Source organism: Alosa alosa, chromosome 24 (genome assembly GCF_017589495.1).
Source record: "Alosa alosa isolate M-15738 ecotype Scorff River chromosome 24, AALO_Geno_1.1, whole genome shotgun sequence".
Taxonomy (NCBI): domain Eukaryota; kingdom Metazoa; phylum Chordata; class Actinopteri; order Clupeiformes; family Clupeidae; genus Alosa; species Alosa alosa.
Genome location: NC_063212.1, coordinates 19297618 through 19322617, shown reverse-complemented (window position 1 = coordinate 19322617; position 25000 = coordinate 19297618). Strand labels below are relative to the sequence as shown.

The window sequence follows — 25000 nt, the reverse complement described above, 5'->3', positions numbered from 1 at the left end:
CTTTTCTCCCCTGTCTTCATTTCTTTCTCCATTCCTCTCTCTGTCTCTCTCTCTCTCTCTCTTTCTCTCTCTGTCCATTTTTCCGGTGCCTTTGCCTGGCACATGTCTCAGAAGTCTGAGTCTCCTGCAGCCAGGTCTTAGATGCTCACATCACAGCGGCAGGAATGAGGGATAGAGAGAAAGAGAGAGGGATGGAGGGATAAAGAGAAAGGGAGGGAGGAAAAGAGAGAGGGAGGGATGAGGCGCTCACTATTTTGTCCTCTCCTTTTGTTCCTGTTCTATTAATTTTGTTCCTGTTCTATTCCCCTCGCTGTGGGCTGTTTTTAGCCACTCTGCAAACTTTTACCACAGTCTCCCGCAACTGAAATATGTTTCTGTTGGATAGCATGGCGTTGTGCATTTGTTCGGGGGGTCAAGGCGGGGGAATTGGAGTTTTTGCTTCTGCTTGTTTGAGCTGAAATCAAAATGTTCCCTTTTTTCTTGTACTTGTAACGTCCAGACTAGATGAATATCTTATGACCGGGACTGGGTACTCAATGATTCACACATGTATTCTTCTGGCACACTCTGGATGCTATGCATAATACAAGTTATGGCACTGTCTGTTGTGTCCAATGCTGAGGTACTGTGAGAGCGAAAGCTGCAGTTCCAGTGTAACGGTAGCCAGCTGGTACGTAGCTGAGCGGTATGTACGTTGTGTAAAACTCCCTCCGATGCCTTAAGAGTCGTGCTAGTAAGAGAGCTAGCAGCCTTAGCTTTTAGCTCGATAGTTAGCATGCTCGACTCCCATTCCAAGGTGCTGCCGTTTGAAGCCGTACGGTCAACACAACACAGGTTTATCACCCCCTAAACTGCATTTCACTTCTGTCTGTGTCTTCAGTTGTGTGCTCTCATGTTTCACTTTACCTCGTCATGTTGCTATTTCTTTTTCTTTATTTTTTGTTTTTGATTTCGTTTTGATATTTTGAAATTGTTCCTGAGCATACCATAGCCGATCTAACTAAAATGTACATTTTGTAGATATTACAACAGAGTTTGGTACAGTATATCTTGTATGACTTTGCAATGATGATAGCTCTGCAGTGGGATGCAAGATCATTGTCATTTACAGCCTTCTCAAAAGTTCATAATTTACTTACTTGTGTTTTCGTTTTGGCTGACACTTTTATTCAAAGCGACTTTCTCATGTCTGATATTACAAGGTCCAGTCGCCTCACAGCAACACAGGGTTAAGTGCCTTGTTCAAGGGCACAGCGATCGCAGCCCAGAATCGAACCCACAACTTTTCTGGCTACTCCATAAAGTTTCAGCGGGTCATTGTGAAGCAATTTTTATGGTATGCTGGTCTCAAGGGCCCACATCAACCGAGCCCATAATCACTCATTTGTGATTTGCACCCCCCCCCCGGTAAAAAATGAAAATGCAATATCATTCTGCTTTAATCACCCTTCTCTTCAGTTAGGATGTTCAGAACTGCACCAAATTGTATGTGTATGATTAACCTGACATTCTCTGGGGGTATGCCAAGTTTCGTAGAATTACATCCATGGGGGGGTCTAAAGAAATTAAGTTATGTGTACATTTAGTGACTGTACACTCATTGGCCTGTAGATGGTGGTGCACACACACGCACACACACACACAGGCACGCACATACTATCAGTATCGGCAATTACAACAGCCGATACATAATTACAAATTCAGTAGGATTAAAGGAAAACCAAATATTCATCATAATAATTTGGCTGCATGTCCAGTATTGGCGTCACATAGTCGTTTGTCCACCAGATGGCGCATCGTTGCAGTGAGACGTAATTTTGTTGGAAGTTAATCTAAAGTGGGTTGGAAAGACACTACGCTTCCTACAAGGACAAGACTGTAGTTTACCGCAGAGAACGTCTAATAAGGGTAGGGTGATTTCTGTAGTAATTCCCATTTCTTCTTGAAGCCGAAATAAATCTGAGAATGTTTATCGGACATGCTTGGTTTTTACTGCAGGTAGGCTACGTTAATCTTAAGTTATATCAATAGCCTAGAGTAGGTAAAATAATGTTACCGTTAGCATTGGTTGAGTGATTGCATCTTTCGACTGTCATCTCATTTGCTAGAAAACCATCTAGAAAACCATCACGTAGCGAACGTGTTGTGTCTTAGTGTAGTGTCTTTCCAACCCACTTTAGATTAACCTAGGCTACTAACAGGAGCTAAGTGAGTTAGCCACAACACGTTCGCTACGTGATTGTTTTCTAATGGAAAATATATAGGCTACCTGAAAGATAACCTGTCTATGATGCATCCTAAACACCGGGCCATATAGGCTACTTCAATCCTCTATTTTCAAAGGTGATTCAAGTAAGGAAGAGCATGGCTCGAAGTAAAGCAACTAGGACTGAAACTACATAAATTCGTCAAAGTGAATAATTTGTGTCAACTCGCCGCAATGTAGATTTATTAACGCACCCGTGATCTACATCTCCATTTAAACCAAATGTTTTAGAGTGCACATTGAGAGATGTATCCAGGGCAAGGCTGTACCTACACATATTTGTTGCACGTGCTACAAAAATCATTCTTTGCGATAGATGATTTAGTACCAACTTTACACCGGGTCCAATACAGTTTTGCCTATGGCTATACCGCGAGACTGAGACGTTTTTGTTTATTCGGGCGCGGTTTAGGGTGTGAGAGGGGAGTCGATTTGCTTTGATTCCAGCTTGGTAGTAGTAGTCTATAATGATTAAAAACACGCGGTGTGAAGTATCCAAACAATGATAACGCTTTCATTATGGCTGCTTTAGCCACAGACCTTGAGCTACTGTACAGTGGGTTGGGTTCCATTTAGAAGTGTCGCTTTCGGATTCACACAGCTGCGTGAAATTACTACTGATATGCAAAACTATTAACTTTTCGCCAAGAGGTGGCAGCTTAAGTCCGCTTGATACTGTAAGCCAGTGGTTCCCAAAGGAGATTTTATTTGGGTCGCCAGCATAGCCTAGTGACAATTTATGTTGTGTAATATAAGCATAGGGCCTACCTTATATAGCTTATAGTTTGTTAACAGTCACGGTTTTGTCATAACTCCCTCTATGCATTTTTGTATTTAGAATAGCTCTGAAACCGGGGGCGAACACGTTGCAGGGGGGGGCGCCAGTGCGTGGATATCTCAATCGCAAAATTAAACAATATTTCTATCATGGACTAAGCTGGGTGAACAGGCTGATCTGCCGGCGATTCCTTTTCAATTTCTTAAAAGATTGAGCTTGGTCTTGCAAAATGCAAGGGAACATGAATCAGCATATTATTTGCACAAACAATAACTGACAGTAGCTCTTCAACTTGGCCCGTTAAAATGTGTATGAACAGTCTAGCAACGCATTTCATGAAGGCCCTTTTGGACATGTCAGTTATTTGCACCACTGGGTAAAACGGCATTTTGTTTTAGACTACTGGTATTTAATCTGTGCATTGAAAATAAAGCTGAATATAATATGAACTAGATGACTAAACTTATGCATATGTAGAAGAAGAAACATTCACAAAAATCCATGACATGACCTCTCTTCTTGATAGCTGTTGAAAACTGCATGGAACTGACAGGGATTGTTTTGTTTAATAATAAATAAATAAATACATTATGCTGCTACCTTCTGCTTTTCCCAAATACAATATTACCTTTGTACCTTTCATCAGTCCAGTTGCAATGGATGGACTGTGATGAACTGCCCTACTTGATATTTTAAAGGTTTTATAACAATGCTACTTTGTGTGCGGCCCGCAAACACACATTCCAAACTAGCATACACAAAAGTTTCAAGAGTGGGGGATGGATTTGAAGATGGAGACAAATTCATTAATATGATTTATTTTCGCGGAAAGGATGTACAGGACTGAGCGACAGTCATATTTTGTACCGCTATGCGGTACATCTAGTTTTGATCTGACATTTCCATGGAAACTCCTGGCAAGCTCATCCTCCTGGCAAGCAGAAAAATGAGGCCAGTGGCCCTCAACCAACATTCTTATTTGTAATTCACTATGGAAGCAAATATTGACACAAACTCTCTGCCCATATATAATTATGTGAGCTGAGCCTATAGCTCAGTGAGCTTACATGGCACATCCACCCAGCTGCCACGCCACGGCCTGAACGATTGACAGTGTGGGGTTGTGTCCTCTCCCCCATCTGCATGTCTGGCACGAGAAGAGAGACACAGACAGAGAGAGAGAGAGAGAGAGAGAGAGAGAGAGAGAGAGAGAGAGAGAGAGAGCAGGATAAATAGATAGAAAGAAAGTGAGAACAAGTGAGATAGATCCACAGTTAGACACAGATGGAGAGTGAGGGGGAGCGAGAAGGAGCAAGCATGATAGAAAGAGAGATAGAGAAAGAGATTGAGAGATAGAGAAAGAGAGAGATAGCAAGATAGATGGAGAACGAGTGATTGAAAGAGAGAGGAAGAGAGATATAGAGGAAGATAGATAGAGTTAGAGAGATTGAGAGAGATAGAGAAATAGCGGAAGCCTGGGCTCTGGCTTGGCAATGATGTGGAGGTTTAACCAGGCGGCCTCCTGCTGCGTCCAGTCTTCCCACCCTCTCATGCCCTTCACATTGAGGTCCCGCGTCCACCCGGAGCCCTTTGTCACCAGGCTCTTTCATGAGCGTGACCTTGTTTTGAGTCAAAAATAAACACTCAACAAGATACTCGGGTGACATATTTTTTTGTCCTTTTTGTTAGAGGCTGTCTGCCTGTTGAAATCTTATTTCATCCTGAATGGACTGAAGAAAAAGACCATACGACCTCACCATGTTGTGGATATGTCAAGACATTGAGATTTTGAATCTAGCTTCTTGTTTGCCTAGTTTTATGATGTGAAAATGGATATATATTCAGACAATGTTTCATTTTGAATTACTGCAGTTAAGTCGCTCATTGTCAAAGACAAAAAAAAAAACAGTCCAGACTTAAAGAAGTGTAATGGAATTTGAAAGGCATGACTAAATGAAGGGTTTAATTTTTTTTTCTTTCTTTCCTCATTTTACCTTGTGTTTACGGCATCTGTTTACAGTTTAATGTAATCTATATAAAATGTATAGATTGCATGGAGATTTGTGCATAGAGACAAACATTTTTCATTGTTTCCTCAGAGTTACATCATTATTTTAGTTCTTGGGGCATCTTTTTTAGCAACCAAAACAAAACATAAAAAATAATAATATTATTAATAATAAAAAATACATATTGCACATTTCATTTCCTTATTAATTAAATGCCACTATACTACTGGAGCTCATGTTTTGCCCTTGGAGAAGAAATGAGGTATGTGTCAGCAGAATGCTCTTTTTTATTACGAACTGCAGTGGAAAATCCTTATACCCTCCAATGACTAAATCTGCAGTCAGATAAATAATCCTTATTGATTAAGTAGACTGAACTCATCATGATAAGCCCATAGTGGTCTTCATAAGATGAGACAACAAAGACAAGACACATGCTAAACTTTTAAACAAATTAAAAGTCTCCAGTGAAGTTTTGTGTCTTGCAATCATCTTGCATCCATCAAGCCGACACACAGTTTCAGACGTTCATTTATGCATCGGGGAAGTGAGACAGCTTTACCTGGACACTGCTGATTGCAGTCCTCAGTGCATAGTTAAGACGCAGAAGATATGCAATATAAATCAGGTCGTTTTTATGTTCCAACTCATTTTCCGTTCAGCTAGTTGGCTCATTTTTATGATTCATAGAGGGATAGTGTTTTATTACTGTGTTATGATAATTCCCAGCCTCACAACTGTGATGTGGCTTCTCATTTTGTTTTGGGTGGAAAGCTTAATTTCTTGCTCTTGCTAATATGGGGATTTGATCAACCCCATGGTTGGTCATCCATCAAAGTGATGATTTTAGTGCGAGAAAGAAAAAAAAAGTTGAATCCTCAAAGTGCAGTAAATGTGTCAGCCGGTAGATGTGGAACACACTGTGGACACTTATATTTAATCATCTTCCCTGAGCACCGGGCAACATTTTTCTACCCCCTCTCCATCTCTCCCTCGTTCTCTGTGTCCATGTCTGCCTGTTTGTCTCTCTATCACCCTTTCATTCTATCTCTCTCTCCTCATTCTTTTTCTCTTTCTCCCTTTCTCTATCACCCTCTCATTCTATCTCTCTCTCCTCATTCTTTTTCTCTTTCTCTCTTTCTCCCTTTCTCTATCACCCTCTCATTCTCTCCCTCTCTATTTGGCTCTCTTCCTCTCCATCCCTTACCCCACACCAATATCCCTGGCCTGGTGAGAAGTGGGCCCCTGTGTGCTTGCCTATGGATTTCTGGGGAAGCATTTTTACAGAGCTGAATGCTCGCCGCCTGCACACGCTCCAAGGGCCTTTTTCCGAAAAACACTGATCTCATAAAAACCCCTCTGTAATTCTCTCAGCAAAAAGTGAAAGAAAGTGCATGGTTTAATTGGTCCGCTGAGAGAAGATGGGCCATTGAATGGCTTGCCACAAAACAAGTTGATCCCTACGCAACTCCTCTACCAAGCATGGACCCGTGATCATGTCCCAGCTGGCTGATTTAACGTGAATATCTTTCAGAAGCTGTTCTTTGCTGTTAGTTCATCTCTTGTAACATCCAGCTCCAGGTAGCAAATGAAGATGTAGATGGATAGTCTTTATATTCCTAAAGGGGCAAGCATGAGACATGCTCTTCATTTGATTTCATCCGAAATGGTTCTAGATTCTTGTCCCAGACACCCTCTACAGATATGTTTTCATCTTTCATTTGAAAACCTGAATGAATTCATCTGTCTTGCCCCCATTCATTTCAGTCTTTCATTACGATGAAGTGATAAGATGGATTTACCTACCAGTACTTTGACACTAAACAGGCTCAGCATGAGATATCTGGTCCACATTAGATGTGTGCTGTCATAATAGTGAGCCTGAGGAGTCACTGTTCTTGGTCAGTACAATGCTTAGTGGTGTGATCTGTACCCCCCAGTATGCTGTACACTAAAGCTCTTTAGTCTTATTGAACCAAAATATCTCTGTCCCTTTTGTTCTAGAGAGAAATGTCTGCTAAGCAGAATGAAGTAGACATTGCAGACATCAATGTAGGACAAATAGAACTGTGAATGCAATGTAGGCATTTCCATATAGCAGTATGATATAGTGTGACTTATTTGCATATATGAGTATGATATAGTGTGATTTATTTGCATATAGGAGTATCCTTCAATGTTGCTGTTGTTTATAGCAACTATAAAACTGGACCATCATAGTTATGCAAAGATGAGATGTGTAACCAAGAACCCCACGATCGATAATGATAACTATAAGTAAGTAAGTATATATACTCTTTTTGATCCCGTGAGGGAAATTTGGTCTCTGCATTTATCCCAATCCGTGAATTAGTGAAACACACTGCACACAGTGAGGTGAAGCACACACTAATCCCGGCGCAATGAGCTGCCTGCAACAACAGCGGCGCTCGGGGAGCAGTGAGGGGTTAGATGCCTTGCTCAAGGGCACTTCAGCCGTGGCCTACCGGTCGGGGTTCGAACCGGCAACCCTTCGGTTACAAGTCCGAAGCGCTAACCAGTAGGCCACGGCTGCCCTAACTATAACAACTATAACCATAACGATAAAAGCGTTCACACTGAACAACGATAAACAAAGTCTCTCCTTGTGTTAATGAATGTGACGGCTAAAATTTGATGGGTTCTGATTGGCTATTAGCTTTCTATCGTTCTCAAAATTGCTCTGAAATTGATCCCCAACGATATCGTTCTTCACGTTGTTAACATCATAGTTTATGTGTGAACGTCGTCATTCATATTAACGAGAACGATATTTTTTTCATCATTATCGTTATAGTTCTTTGTGTGAATGACCCTTAAGGGGTACAGTACACCTGATACATTTGCAGACATGTTTGCATCTGCCACTATGTAAATGTGTGAATGATACTGTAATACTTTTTAAACTTCAGGACAGAGACAAATCTGCTGTATTTTTTGGAAGGGAGCAATATTTATTCAAGCTTCCGATCCAGCGTCTGAAATATGTCTAGCCCAGCGAACTTCTGGTTCTTTTGTATGGAGAGGGGGGAGGGGAAAAAGGGCGGCATATGCAGAAGCATGCGGCTGACACAGCAAAGTCACAGACACTGAATAATTTCTCACGTAAGACATTTCTCTCTCTCTCTCTCTCTCTCTCTCTATTTCCTGAAGGTAGACAACACCAAATCTCATATAAACAGAGTAACCTTAGTTTATTTTAATCCACCCTCACCCATCTCTCCCTCCATTCCCTCTCTTGTTGTGTTCCAATCCTATTTAGTAGGATTGTGCTTGCTCTCCAGTAACAAAGAAAGCAATGATGCAGACAGACACTGTTTCATACGATAGATATCATGTGAAGATTGGAATAAAATGGGTAACATACTCGGCTTGTTAAGGTAAACTAAACACATGTTTCACGGTCATACAACAATATCACTTGAAGGATATGTGTAGGCGGTGCAATTTCATCCAAACACACTATTGCCTTGCTCCATAAAATGCATGTTTGTACTCCTTAAAAGTGCATTACAGCAATTGCATTGTGTTTATGCAGCAATGTCTAAGGCTATTTATGAGCAGCCCAAAGCATTGTGCTGTTCTGCACCTCAGAGACTATAAGATGTTATGGCGGTATCGGCAGTATACTATAATGCATTGTACAACAGTCTGACATTTTATGAATGCACTCAGGCTATATTATATGTACAAAGAGCAATGTCAAATGACGCTTTCTGCAATAAACCAGACTTGCTTTCACTAGTGTTATGTAGAAACAAATAGCTTTGAATGTGATTTATACATTCAATGTACAATAAATGCCATAGAATCACCATAGAATGATGTATTCATTTTCTTTGCAATATAATATAAAGTAACCTCAATGTACACTGTCAGTTTTACACATTGACAATACTTACTCTGGGCACTAACTCTGAGTTTAATATAGCCAATTCAAATGATAAACTTTGCTTAGTTTAAATGAAGGATATCAAGATCCCCTACTGCTTAAGGAAAATGATTGTGAATGACTAATCCACTGAAATTATAGCTGAAGAACAAGTAATTTGTAGCAAAGCAGTTTTAGATGGAGTGGTGTGTGAGGGTGTTAGCAGAGAGACTTTGTGAATTATGACTTCATGAACATAATCCACTCTTGTAAATTAGTACAGCAATTTTATTAAGCGTAGCGTTCTCCACCTCTAATTCCTTACCAAAGCACTCAGTGTGAAATGGGCACACCACTTACGGAGGGACGCATAGGCACTGGGGCCACTTTTGAGCTTAATCTCCTCACGGAAAAGTCTTGGTGTAATAAAAAAGAAAAAGAAGAAGAAAAAAACAAGAAACAATGGAAAGAAAATAGTAGAGAAGATTGGGAGCTCAGAGAAATGCGTTCACTTGTTGTCTGGAGAATAGCAGGAGCACATGAGGACATTTCCTTAGGTGACCTCTCATATGTGGGAGGGGACTTCTGGGGCTTGTGATTAGATGAGATCGACTTAATAACAACAATTATAATAATGATATCTGGGAATTATATAGCACCTTTCAAGATGCCCAAGGTCACTTGACACATAGGGAAATCTCTTAAAAATTATTGGCCTTGGAGAAAAGGTACGGATTTAAGAGGTTCTTAAAGATGGCCAGGGGGTTATAGTGGACAGCTGGTGACACTCTAGGCACGGCAAATTTTGTCGCGCTCCTACTGAACTTCCTTTTAGAATGTCATTAGTTGTCCATGTTTCTGCCCACAAGCCAGAAGTTAACAGTGTATATAAGTTCCTCTCAAACCTGGAGGTTTCGAACAAAGTGCTGTAGTTGCTTACATGTAGTTGCAAGACATTAGCTAGTGAGTTACAGTAGTAGCGTGCTGTTGTGGCTCATGTTATAGTGTTAGTGTTATAGTTGAACAGTTACAGTGTACTAGTAATAACAGGAGGCTTCGGAAGTTAGTGTTAGTGTTTTAATAATAGCAAGAGCCTTCGGAAGTTAGTGTTAGTGTTATAGTAATAACAGGAGCTTTCGGAGCCTTTGGAAGTTAGTATTATTGTAATAACAGGAGGCTTCGGAAGTTAGTGTTAGTGTTATAGTAATAACAGGAGACTTCGGAAGTTAGTGTTATTGTTACAGTGAAATCAGGGGCCTTCCGCAGTTGAAGGGTTGTAGTGAAATCAAAAGCCTTCAGGAGTTAGAAAAGTGTTGTAGTAATATCAAAAGCCTTCAGGAGTGAGATAAGTTGTTGTAGTAATATCAGGGACCTTCGGAAGTTAGTGAAGTGTGTAGTCGTATCAGGGGCCTTCGGAAGTTAGTGAGTCGCTGGCGGGTTCAGGCAGAGAGGCTTTTTTTTTTGTTTCCCTGAGTGGAATATGGTCATGATTCATGATTAGGCTTGTCAGGCCTGAGCAAATAAATAAATATGCATGTTTAATGACTGCACCGAGTCCATTCATGGCTCATTCTAAACAGAAAATCCATACGTTTCCAATTTCTTGGACGTCCATTAAGACGTGATTTTTCTTTTTTCATTTTTTTTCCCTTTCCCTCCTCCTCCTCCTCTCCCACCTCCTGTATGTGTGGCCTTCTCTCCCTGTAGAGATATTTGGGCAGAGCCTCATAATGGAAATTGATTTTACACTTTTATGGAGCCATTTAGCCACGATTCCTCCGACCACGCTGGCATTTATGGAAAAGGTTGGGCGCAGAGGCCCCAGCAAAACAGTGCACTCCGGACGCCCCGCCGGATCCATCTCGCTGTGATTACGAGCCCGGGGTGTAAACGGAGCTCAGCCGCAGCCCAGCCGTAACCGTGCGTCCACTCACACCACCCTTCTTTTACTGGACCTTTCCACCGCCTCTATCCCACCCACACACACACAGGGCTATGTTTGATGGAGGCGGGCACACAGTGTAAGGCTGTTTAGCATCAGTGTGTGTGTGTGTGTGTGTGTGTGTGTGTGTGTGTGTGTGGGTGGGTGGGTGTCGGTGTGTGTGGGTGGGTTTGTGTGCCTAGAAGTGTGTGCTAAGAAGCGAACTGGATTCCAGAGGACGAGACGAGAGCAAATGAGTGATGTGTGTGTGTGTGTGTGTGTGTGTGTGTGTGTGTGTCTGTGCCTGTGTGCCTCTGTGTATATGTGTGCGTATTTGTCAGGTGGGGGTGGGGGTGACAGTGAGACAGTATTGCAGGCATGCCTAATATAACAATCAATAGGCCATTGATCAGGAGAGTTATTAATTAATTCATTATTACACAGGATCGTTTGCGGGATTGATTGCTTTCACAGCTGATGGAACACAATTATGCATCGCATAAACACTTTTGTGAGTGCATAAACACTTACACACACACACATGCACACACACACACACACACACACACACACACACACACACACACACATACAATCAACAATGGCCCACCCATCAATTTCTTCTCTCAATCGTATTATCTCTTTGTGCATGCGATCATTTGTCACTGAGTCCCCCCATGTCCTCATGATGTGTTAGGGATAGGTCCTCCATCTGGGAGGGTGACAGTCCAAATGCCCCCCCATCCATTCATCAGTCTATCAAAGGACTCTTAGTGAGACCTTTTGCTCTCTCTTTTGCTAAGCTATCCTCTAAATGGGGATTAGAAACAGAAGCAATGTGTTTTTAAAGAAGCCTCTGTTCACTGTTTTAAAATGTATTAACAAGATGGACTTTTGCTTTTTGTTTTGCACATGTATCAGCATTACCCATCACACACACACACTGAGACATGCAAAGACACATACTTACATAAATGCTGAGTTCACAAAATAAAAATAGTTCAAGGAGACATCTTTAAAAAAAAATCACTCTTTTCTCTTTAACTTTTCATCATCTTTTTTTGTTAGTTTGTCATCTTTGTTGTTGTTGTTCATTGGCTTACCTTACTTCTTCCACCTCACTGCCACCATTGAAAAGGGCTTTTATCACTGCATTTTAAAGTGCACTGTAAAATACTTGGACTTCACTGTAGAGACACAGAGGCCTATAGCACACTGCCATGATTTTTTTTATCATCCCACATGTATACAGTACAGCACTGTAGTCAAAAGCAAATGCTTGTACATGAACTGTCTCTGCGGAAGCCTCTTGTGTTCGTATCGATGGAGATTCTCAACGTTTTCTTTAAAATCTGTCCCAGCTTTAAGTGCTCCAGTTAATCCCACTTGTGAAGTGCAATGGGAAAGGTAGAATCCTGACCGCTGTTTGCACACCAGTCGTCCTCTTAAGGACCGTTCAGACCAAGAACGATCACTATAATGAAAACAGTAAGTATAACAATATGGGCGTCCACACTCACTGACAAAAGACAAGGAAAGTCTTCATTTTGTGTTGATGAATGTGATTTCTAAAATCTGATGAAATCTGATTGTTAGGTTTTTTATCATTCTCAAAATTCCTCTGAAAGTGATCTCCAATAGTAATGTTCTTCATGCCGTTGTCACATATAGTTTATGTTTGGAGTGGACTTTGTCATTCATATTAGCTATAGACCCTTTCAACAAGAAAAACAAAAACAATGCTTGAACGTTTTATTTTGGTTCCCAATCTACTTTTGCTTCATTAAGATAACATATGCAATGTTAAAACGGAAGCCTTGACTTGAAACGGTCAATAGCAATACTTTTTGGCCATTACTGTTATAGTTATCTAGGTGTGAACGACCCTTTAGGCTGAAAGGAATTAAAAAAGGGAATGTTTTTTTCAAAGCCTTACAATGCAATATGAGGTTCAGTCTTAAAGAGTTCAACTCTTTTGTGTTAATAAACTTTTCTTGCACCTTCTCTGTCCCCATAGGCCCCAGTTTGCAATCAGCTGTGTTAAATTTAGCTACGTGTTAGAAGTGTTAGCAAATGTGACAGAGAGCCAATTTGCAGCCTCTCGATCACAAGACTTAAGCTAAAGTTTTAACCCCTCCCTACCTCCTCGTTCTGTTCTTTTGCAGGTCTTTCTCCCCTGTCTCCTGCTTGTTGCCGCAGGCAGTCGACAGGAGCTGTTTAAAACCTGTGATTCTTCAGAGATGGTGTAAACCTCTGACACATTGTATCCCTCTTCACACACACACACACACACACACACACACACACACACACACACACACACACACACACACACACACACACACACACACAGACACACACAAGTATGTGTGGATATACACAAACACCTCAGGAAGGGTGCAGAACTCTGTCACACTATCACACACACACACACACACACACACACACACACCATACGCTCTCACATCTGCATGTGAGCATCCGTAAGCCAGATGCTTTTATCTCTCAGTTCCCCCACCTGAGAAAGTATGAACACACACACACACTTCAGAAACTATGATCTCATCTCTGCCAGAAGAAAGTTTGAGGTGACAAAGCTCTCTGTGTATTCAGGCAGATTCTTAGGAAGTCTAGGGGCCTTGCGGCTGATCATGAGAAATAGAACTGATGTAGACAGGCATTATTTTCTAACGCCTAAAAGCTTTACAGAGGAAGGCACAGAACACACGAGTGAACATGCACAGTATAAAACTGTTTAACATTTTAATGTTGGGATGCAGGGGCGCTGCTAGATAATTTGGGCCCTATGACAGACAATAATTCTGGGCCCCTCAATAATATATACTAGTATTTTAAGGGGGCTCTTTGGGGCCCCCCTGTCAGTGCTGAGCCCTTAGAATCGTCCTAATACACATTGGACAATAACCTCCACCATCATCAGACATGTTCTGAATGTCTTTTTAAAAAACCCAGTACCACATACCGCATTCCACCACACCGAGATCGCAGAATTCATAGTTTACCCACCTCTTATTTTACCACTACATCCCTGGTTGGGATGACAACAGAATGAAACAACCCGTTTGGTTGGGTTGGATTTGGCAAGCTTTTTCCAAGCTTTTATTCTGACATGTCCCCTGTTCTGGTCTCTGGGTACGGAACATGCTTTTGGTTCCCCCGGGTTAGTTTCTCGCAGGGTATTTCTGTGTTTCCGTGAAAAGCAAAGGCAAGTGTTCCTGGGCTCTTGAGTCAGTTGGGGATGTCTCTCGAGGCTTCCGGAGAGTGTGGGAATGTGCAGCTTGTATGATGGTCTCGGCCTGTTGGTCTCGGCACTACAGCACTATTCCCACCGACAAAGACATACACTTCCTGCAAACCTTCAATGCACTCATACACACCTGCACACACCCAGCACACATTAAGAGTCTGGGATTTCCTGCATGACGTCTCTTGATTGTGTTGGTATGGGTAGGGTAGCAAAAATACCTTTTTGCTACCATGGCAGGGTAGCAAAAAGCCATTTCCATGTTGTCTTATTTTTAATACCACAAAGTGTTTTTTTTTTCTACTTACAATAGAGTGTAATTGGACAGTCGTGTTGCTCAGAGGCACTCTGCTGACCAAAGAGCTGCAGTTTGAGTTTGTGCTGGATTTTATTGACCTCCAGAAGCACTGCAGTAACCAGCTGATATATTAGTGGGTTACAGTTTGGCAATGTATTTGCTAAACCTTTACATTAACAACAACATCAAAAAAAAAAAACAACACCCAGCCTGGTCACCCTCCAAACACCAATCTGTCTCTGATTATTCCTCTCTTCTCTTTTAGTCCAGTGTGGCTCCTTAAATCTTAGCCTACCACCACTGTGAGCACAGCACTGCTCCTCGCCTCCACTCTTTTCTTAAGTGCTCACTCCATTCTTTCTTTTCTCCCTCCTCCCCCCCTCGCTCCATCTCACTATGTGGTGTTTTTTATAGGCCCGCTTCGCTGTAGCACATAACTCTGGGGCTGAGGGGCTTTTCCCTGCGGGGCTAACTGCAAAGTAAGTCGCTCCGAGCCCCCGGCTGCGTCACCTCCCAGAGACAATTACTGCCGTGATTTATACGACCACGCCGCCACTCGGATGCCTAAGATGCAGGAAGGGAAGGAAGAGGGGAAGGAGGGGGGGGAAGAGGTGCAGGAGGGGAGGGTGGGGAAGAGGGGCAGGAGGGGAGGGTGGGGAAGAGGGGCAGGAGGGGAGGGTGGGGAAGAGGTGCGGGAGGGGAGGGTGGTAAGGGGTTGTTCTTTTATTTTGCTCTCTCTCTGCCCCAGCCAGTACACACAGACACACACACACACACACACACACACACACACACACAGGCAAACACCCATACACACGCACGCACACACACACACACACACACACACACACAGACAAGCACCCATACACACACACACAGACATATCACTGCCCCCATTCATCACACACTACCCATCCACAGGCACGCACGCACACACGTACGCACACACGCACACATGCACCCACGCACACACACACACACACATACAAACACACACACACAGGCTTGATCAATGTCTCTGGAGTCTGCTGCAGGAGGAAAGCTGCGTTTCTACTGCTCATTTACATGGAGCTGAGCCTGAGGCTGCGGTTAGGTGAGAGGCCATCATGTAGGCGAGAGAGGTGGCACCAGGGCTACAGAAGGCCAGCTGGATCAAGCTACACACTAATCATCCGTTTAGCAAAGGCTCATGACTTGGTTTGATGTCATTTACACAACAGGCTTTAGATGTGTTTGTTCTGTTATTTATTTATTTTATTGATTTATTTATTTTACCCTCCTTCACATCACATATGTTCTGCCTCTGTCTCTTATGATACTATATACATATGTAAATATTATATACATCTATTTGCCCTTTTTGTGATATATGATGTTTGGCATTAAATATATAGCAGGATAGGCCATAGTAAAGTGTATTACATGTAAATTAAATGCCCGCGAAAAACTCCAGATGCCTGTAGAGCGCTGTTTATTAACATGTTATAAGCATGTAATAATGCAGTATTTTATATCAGCCTTGCACAGTTTTCCTGTTGTTTCAAAAATGGGAGTTTCTTTTATTAATAGTACAACTGTTTTGGGATGCATGCTTTATTTCAAAATAGCATTGCCTCAGAAATGTGTTCTAGAGTGATTGTAAAAGATTAACTGATCCAGATCATTAGAACTATTCATCCCATTCTACTCTTCAGATGATGTTACTTTAATTTATTTTAGCCTACAGAAAGAAGTAGTACTGTAGATGCTTAATGGCTTGGAGTGTCATTGTCTTCACTCTTTGATTTAAATATCTCTCTCTCTCTCTCTCTCTCTCTCTCTCCCTCTCTCTTTCTCTCTCTCTCTCTCTCTCTTTATCTCCTTATCTCCCTCTCTCCCCCTTTATGCATCTATTTGATGGTGGGATTTTTTCGAGTTTGACAGTCTTTCTCCCACACATGAAAAGGACTCCATGACTCCTTTTGCTCTGTCTCATTTCTGTCAAAGCCTTCGGTTTCATTAAGGCTGCACAGACACAAGAACCCCACCCCCCACACACACACACGCGCACACACACACGCACACACACACTCTTTGCAATGGATGTCCTCACAATTACGCCACGCTTGTCCCTCTTTCATTAGCTTTTGATATAAAATGACTTGTCAGTGAGTGTGCGCCATTAGTAAGATTGAGCACTCGTGGTTAAAGCAATTTAATGGATGCGTAATAGAACCTCTGCTATTAACGTTTAATGCGTAATTAAATGTTGTGCATGACTAACTTGTTTACATCAGTAATTAAAGGGCTGGAGCTTACAGTTGTCTACACGAGCGCGCGGCTCAAGCGGAGCGTTACCAATAGCGGCGGCGTGGGTGGTGTGGGGATGTGCGTTCCTCTGACAGGAAGTCGGGCTGAAGCTCGTCAGGTCGGGTCAAGTCACCAACGGGAAGAGAGAGAAAAGTAATTAGAGCAACATGCGCTGACCAGGCGTGATGTTTGTTTCTAAATAAACTCCGTTCAAAGGCCTCTCACACATCAGAGAGTGTCCCTTAACTGCTTGCCACATTGCCAACCAGCTCCTGTATGGACCCTTTCAAGAGAGTGCCATTATCAGCATCATAGTTGGCCCCACAAGACTTCCGTTTTAACATTCCATATGTTATCTTAATGCAGAGGAAGTAGATTGGGGCCCAAATAGAACGTTCAAGCATTGTTGTTGTTTTTATTGTTGAAAGGGTCTATACAGTATGTGTCTCTTGTGGCGTCTTTCTCATTGTACTCCCTCTAAATTGTTATCTATCTGTTTCCTTACTATCTCTCAAACTGCCTCTGTTAGTTTAGCTTCATTCACTCTCAAGTCAGTTCAATTCAGTGTACCTTATTGGCAATATCATTTAAAGGAAAAAAATAGGTATTGAAACACATTGACAACATACAAATCAAACCATATGGCAGAATATACTCTCTGTCCTTGTTTAGTCTGCCTCTCTCATTCCCTCTACATGTACCTTTCCTTCTAACTCCATATCCCTGTTTTCTTTTCTGTCTTTGGATTCATTAACAGACTTTACTGGAGAGTTGAGTTTGTGTACGACTACTTTTTGTTTGTCTCTGAACCTTCCGCTAGCTGTCTTTTCCTTTTACCTGAATTGTTTTTTTCATCCATTTTGTTTACCTGCCCAGACGTGTGTGTTTGTGTGTGTGTGTGTGTGTGTGTGTGTGTGTGTGTGTGTGTGTGTGTGTGTGTGTGTGTGTGTGTGTGTGTGTGTGTGTGTGTGTTCAGTGAGCGTGCGCTCATGGCCCAGTGCACATCGGACACATGGAGGCCTCTAGTGGGCTCCCTCTCTCCTGATTTCCCTCCCTCCATCTATCTCTCTCTCTTTCTTCCCTTGTATCATCCCTCTATCTCTCTCTCTTTTTCTTCCCTTGTATCATCCCTCTATTTCTCTCTCTTTTTCTTCCCTGGCTTGTATCATCCCTCTATCTCTCTCTCTTTTTCTTCCCTGGCTTATATCATCCCTCTATCTCTCTCTCTTTTTCTTCCCTGGCTTGTATCATCCCTCTATCTCTCTCTCTTTTTCTTCCCTGGCTTATATCATCCCTCTATCTCTCTCTTTTTCTTCCCTGGCTTATATCATCCCTTTATCTCTCTCTCTTTTTCTTCCCTGGCTTATATCATCCCTCTATCTCTCTCTCTTTTTCTTCCCTGGCTTATATCATCCCTTTATCTCTCAGCCTATGTCATGTTCTTTCCCTGTCCACTCTACACGCAATCACGTGTATGCACAGTCAAGGTTAATCTATCTATCTATCTATCTATCTATCTATCTACTAACCTTTATCAGGATTCAGTCAAAGGTCCTAATGACCAGCCACTAACAGCTCCCTGCTTTAACACGGTCTACATTCACACACATGCTAACATATACAGAAACATGCATGAATACACACACACACACACACACACAGGTGCACACATTCATACAAAACTCCACAAAAAATACAAATACAAATACACCACACTTGCCCTCATACAGAAGCACACACACACACAAACACAAACACACACACACACACAAACACACACACACACACAAACACAAACACACACACACACACACACGCACACACACACACACACACACACACAGCAAACACTCACATTCTCATGTGCACCAGATGCAGGGATTTCCCTTTTGCCTACTGGATGCCTCTGCGTGAGATCCTCTCCAGTTCCTCTGCATTTGATCCAGTCCTTGCTGAAGTGTCACTTAGTCTCGCTGGGAAGTCATTTAGAATTTACTCTCTGGCAGAGGCACAAAAGCAGCTTGAACTCCGGCACAGGGTCTTAAGCTGATGATGAGCTTTTTATTGAACATGCATAAATTCCTTGAATCGCGAGCAGTCAGCGACTTCTCTCACCTGCCCCCCTGTTCCCTTTTCGCCGTGGCAACGGCAGTGATGAGAACGGCAAGTCGTACAGAAGAGCTTAACTCTACGGAAGCTACTCAAATGCCTTGACACGTTGTGAGAAAGAGAGAGAAAAAAAATACATGTGGTTTTTTTGCTGGCTGGGCATAGCAGTGGATTTAACCATGATTCTCACCGGAAAATAAAGACAGTTGGAGCTCCAGAGAAACACTGTGTCCCAATAGCATGCTAATTGCATTCTTTCTCACATTGTGTATCCTACTTTTTATTCTCCTTTTTATGATGAGTCAGTTATCTTCTCTGAATCTCGATGAGCTCGCTGAACCTCTTGCTCTGTCTATCTTTTCAATTCAAATTCAGATTCCAGAACTGCTTTATTGGCATAACAAATGGGGGACTTTACTTCTCTCTCTCTCTTTCTCTCTCTCTCTCTCTCTATCTCTCTCTCTTTCTCTCTCTATCTCTCTCTCTCTCTCTCTCTCTCTCTTTCTCTGACCCACTGTGACTCCATTTTCTGTGGACATACTGTATATATTAACATACTGCATGGCTCTTGTGGACCGATTAGCCAGGCAGTCCGGCCCAATCAGCTTTGGTCAGCTTGGTTCGCGTTGGGCCCGCAGGCCCCCACTGTCCCACCACCATGACACCATGACTCTTTCCCTGGTCTCCGCAGGCCCTGGAGATGTTAATAATCTGCAGGACGTGTCCGTAATGTGCCTCAGCTGTTCCTCAGCTGTTATTTATGACCCTCCAAATTAAAGCGGCCGCTGGTAGAGTCCAGTGTCTGGAGCAGTGGCGTAAGAATTCCGCCGCAGCTAAGATTGACCTCCCCCAGGCCTACACCCCCCACCTTCGCCCTTTATTGATCCACAAAGCCATCACTAATCTTTATAGATGCAGAGCTGTGGCAGACTATATTTCATGTCTGATCAAGTGCAATTACACTCCGACAGTCAGAACATGTCCCATCCTCCCTCCCTCCCTCTCTCTCTCTTTCTCTCTCTCTCTCTCTCTCTCTCTCTTTTCTCCCAGTAGTCTGTGTGTTTGTAAATGATTCAGAGTGCATTGGAGTACTATAATTCACTCAGTATACCTGTTTGCTTGTATTTTTAGGTCTTGCAAGTGATCCGAAAAACAGATCACAGTCTGTTTAGCTACACATCAATAAACACTATATCTTTAGCACTCAAGCAATCCATCGTAAATCTGTTACTACTATGTTCAACTAAGCAGAAACCGTGTTTTTCAGTCTATATAACTTCACTGTCATTAATATTGTTAATAATATTATAATAGTGTTACAGTACTATACTATTCATTGATCTGTCATCCTGAGCTTGAAAAGCTGTTTTTTTCCAAAACTTCCAGCAGTAGTCTTTGGACATGGGGGATAATGATCCTGATTAGGATATCTGCAAGGCAGATTCACATGACAGATAGTCAAACCCACGATCAAACAAATTATGTCTCTGATTCTGTTGGTGGGGAGTCGGGGGGGTTGGGGAATCAGACAGAAATGTGCGCCCACAAAACAGCCCGTGTAACCTTGACCTTGTCGTTGCCAGTGGGTAGGATGAGACGGAGCTGATTGATTGGCCTTTGAAGATGAAGCCAAAGAAGCGTGATCTGACAGGAACATTGCTTTACTTTTAACCCTATCTCTCTATCTCTCTCTCTCTCTTTCTTTCTCTCTCTCTCACACACACACAGACACACACACACACACACACAAACCTTGTCTCCATAGAAGCCTGCCATTAACTCACCAGGCTGTCAGAGAACCACTGCTGTCGTAGTGTGGGAAAATAACTATCATAGCAGTGAGAGCAAGCTCAGGGTTTAAGATTAAGGTTTATCTGCAATGGCTTCCCTTTGTTGTGGATGCTGGAAGATGTAAAAATTGGAGTGAGATGGTATATTCTTTGTAAATCCTTGCTGGGAAAGATCACTTTTGACATCTGGGGAGGAAAACTGTGAACTGGTAAAAAAACTGGTTCACATGAGTGTGCCTTTGCTGCTTTACGAATACAGTAATAATGACAAGTTTGAGAAGACAGTGTTGTTGATACAGACTAGTGTACAAGTAGGCATGGCCCACACATGCTTTCATCTCCCTCTCTCTCTCTCTCTCTCTCTCTCTCACACACACACACACACACACACACACACACACACACACACACACACACACATAATTTTAATGAGCCCTTGGAAAAACGCACCTGACATTGATTAAGCCTTTAATACCACATGCATACTGACACAGGCTGTTAAACATAATAACATTAACATTTATAAATATATTTTGGACATTTCAATTATACTTAATTCATAACTTAAAGTGTATTTTTAAAATGAAACTATGTATGCTATTTTTGGTGTAATATAATGGGGAAATGGATTGAAAATAAAGATGACATTCCATATGTCATCATACCAGGTCGTTGTAATCTTGTCTTGCCAGAGTGGGTATTTTTTTTTATTCTCAAAAACCACCAATAGTATGTGAAGATGACATGATCAAGTTTTGCATTACAAACAACTACAAACTAACACAATTGGCGGAATTTGGTAAAGCACTCCCCGAAACAATATCTCCTTAGATAATATGGACTCTATGTTTGATGTGGGGATAGGATAGGCTTTGGATCAAATGTACAAAAAAGCATTTGCCCCCCCCCCCCCCTTCCTGAAAGCTCATTTTATTTTATCATTCTCCAATTAATCCCTGGGGATTTAAGTCAGTTGGCTAGCATTCATTAGGGCAAAAGCTTAGCCCAGAGACACCAAAAAGAGAGAATGAAAGAGACAGTGAGAAACAGAGAGAGAGAGGAGAAAGGGAGTAAGCTGATTGAAACAAATTTCCACACTAAACAACAAAGGGCTGTCTTCTCCTCCCCCTGAGCGAGCTGAGTGTTTGTGCACTAGTTGAGAGTTTGTGCTCCCCCTGAGTGTTTGTGCACTAGCTGAGAGTTCAAACACCGGAAGTAGAAAAAAGGAGCAGTGAGCAGGGAAAGCAGCGCATTGTATAGCATGGGGTAGTGTATGGTAGGGTAGAGCATTGCATAGCATGGGGTAGTGTATGGTAGGGTAGCGCATTGCATAGCATGGGGTAGTGTATGGTAGGATAGCACATTGCATAGCATGGGGTAGTGTATGATAGTGCAGCGCATTGCATAGCATGGGGTAGTGTATGGTAGGGTACCATATTGTGGCGTAGCATGAGGTCATGGATGGTAAAGATGTTTATTTAATATGGTATGCTTGTAAATTGGCGATATAGTTATATGTACATTAGTAGCATGCTTATATGGAATTTACAATGTAGCATATGGTAGGACGAAGCGCTTACATTGTGGGCGTAACATGAGAGTCATAGATGGTCATGGATATGGTCGGGTGTGGCGTGGCATGGGGTAAAGCGATATGATAGTGTAAGCGCATTAATAAAATGCTTATAAATTACAATAGCATATAAGTAGGATATGAGTGTGCTATAGCATGGGGTAGCATTAGTGTAGCATTAGTAAAGCGTAGCATGAGGTCATGGATGGTAGGGTAGCGCATTATTAAGCATTAGCATCAGAATTAACCTCTATGTCAATGGCAAGAATACAATAACATATAGTAGGGTAGCGGGTATGCTGTAGCATGGGAGTGTAGATAGTGCTCAGCATTGTGGCGTAACATAATGGGGAGTACAATGCTTATATAGTGGAGAATGTACCTTAATGGCGTATATGAGGTCATGGATGGTAGGAGGTAAGCGCACATTGTAAAGCGTAACATGGGGAATTAGCGATATGATAGTGTAAGCGCCATTGTGAAACGTGCTTATAAGATTGCAATATTAACATATGGTAGGGCCTTTATTAATGGCGTAACATGGGGTAAGCGATATGATAATTAATAACGCGTTGTTAATGCTTTATGGGATAAGCGGTATGTGAGATGGCCGCTTGTTAATGCGGCATAATAAGGGTGGCGTATGGTAAAGGCAGGTCGCATTGTAGCATAGCATGGGAGTATGGTAGGATGGATCGCGATATGGTGAGATTGGCGCGGTAATGCTGTAGCATGGGGTAGCGTATGGTAGAGTAGCACATTGTGGCATTGCATATAGGGTAACATAGCATAAGGTAGCAAAATGCACAGTACTATCAAGTATTTAGCCTTTGATGCTTGTCTCTCAATATATTGCCAGTGGCCTGATATGAAACAGGGTCTCTAGTCTCAGCTGGAAGTGAATGACTCACTCTCAACTCTGCTCTCCACTTCCTCCCACTCCTCTTCTCTAAAGGCCTATCCATCTATCTCTAACTCATATCTCTTTTCCCATCTCTCTCTCTCTCTCTCTCTCTGTCTCTCTCTGTGTGTCTCTCTCTCTCTCAATATCTTCTCTCTGTCTCTCACCTGCCTTGTCTCACTACCTCTACCTCCATCTTTCTGTTTCTCTCTGTTTCTCTCTCTTTCCATGTCTCCATCGTTCATTCCTTCTCGCAGTGTAACCTCTTATCAAAGTAACTTCCAACACCTCGCCTTACATGGTTCATTATCTCTCTCTCTCTCTCTCTCTCTCTCTTTCATCGGTCTCTCCTCCTCTCTGTAATTCTGACCACCACCACCTTGTCCTAGATGCTTCAGTGAGCTGATTATGATGTACACGGTGGGGAATTTGTCAAATGTAACATTTTTAGTTCACCCGCACCATAAATCTGAGATCGGTTCTCCAGCAGGATCCATAAAGTAAAGCAGTTTATGTGACTGAGGAGGAGGCTGTGTGTATGTGTGTGTGTGTGTGTGTGTGTGTGTGTGCATCCAATCTCACATAATCAGACACATATACATGGAGACACGCAGCACACGCACACGCACACACACACACACACACACACACACACACACAATCCCTAGGTTTACACATGTAAATGGAGAATGGAGAAGCTTAATGCTATCAACATTACCTGCACAGATACATGGACACTTCATTTTAGTTGACTGATTACTGGTCTTGGAATATGAAGCTTGGCAAAAAAAGTAAGACCAACATGCTAATTTTGTTTGTTAGGTACACAGTATTGACATTCTGTGTGTGTGTGTGTGTGTGTGATAATTGATTTGTGCTTTGTGTGTGTATGTGTGTGTGTGTGTGTGTGTGTGTGTGTGTGTGTGTGTGAGGTCTGTGTGTTTGTGTGTGTGTGTGTGTGTGTGTGTGTTTGTGTGTGTGTGTGTGTGTGTGTGTGTGTGTGTGTGTGTGTGTGTGTGTGTATGTGTGTGTTTGTGTGTGCTTATTTGTTGGGTGCTTGTGTTTGTATGCACACCCCATCAAGAATTGTCAGAGTGAGTCTCCTAGCATGTGGTAAAACAAGAGCTATTTGACATACATAATAGCTGCTAGTGCTGGGCCTCCTCTGGAATTAAAACACTGGGTGGCGAATACACAGCCTCACAGATAATGGAATTCTGTGGGCGGCTTGTTTGGATTGTCCAGTTTCCTGATGTAGTTCATTGTTGATATATTGTGACGTGTGGTCCAGTTTCATTCCGGTTACCACATTGCCTTTGATTTGCACATCAGGGCCAGCTATTTTGATTTATATAGATATATATAAAGTGGGGGCTTATAACCGCCATTGCCAAACATGCTACAATACGACAAGAGGAAAGTCTCCCACCATTAACTAATTGGTGGCGCTGTGAAATCGAATCAAAAGAAATCACAAAGACAAAGAGAGAGAGGGAAGGCAGAGAGAGAGAGATAGAGAGAGAGAAACAGAGAGAGAGAGAGAGACAGAGAGAGAGATGGGGGGAATTACATCCTGTGGGGCTAAAGATTTAGCTGCAGAGAGGGTAAGAGAAATGACAGAAGATGGAGAAAAGCATGGAATCACATGGAGGAGTTATGAGGTTGGGAGTTTTGCCACAATATATGGCCTTTTTGGTGGAACGTCAATTTTAGAAACACAGAGGCAGAACAGGGGGTCGATGTGGCCCGCCAATTTTACCACCAAGGAGTGTAGTCACAGAGGCGAAACATTCCGTTCCGTCACGACGCCCGTCACCTAAAATCCAGCGATAAAACAAAGCATGAACTCCCCATGAGCATCGACTGTCCTAGCAAGATTTTACATCATCACATTACCTCTCACATTTCTGCC

General features: G+C 42.4%; 1 long non-coding RNA gene across 1 annotated transcript in view; it reads left to right on the top strand.

Moving 5' to 3' along the window:
* The window catches only part of LOC125289142, a 332816-nt gene that overhangs the window by 155639 nt on the left and 152177 nt on the right, over nt 1-25000 (top strand). The window lies entirely within an intron of this gene.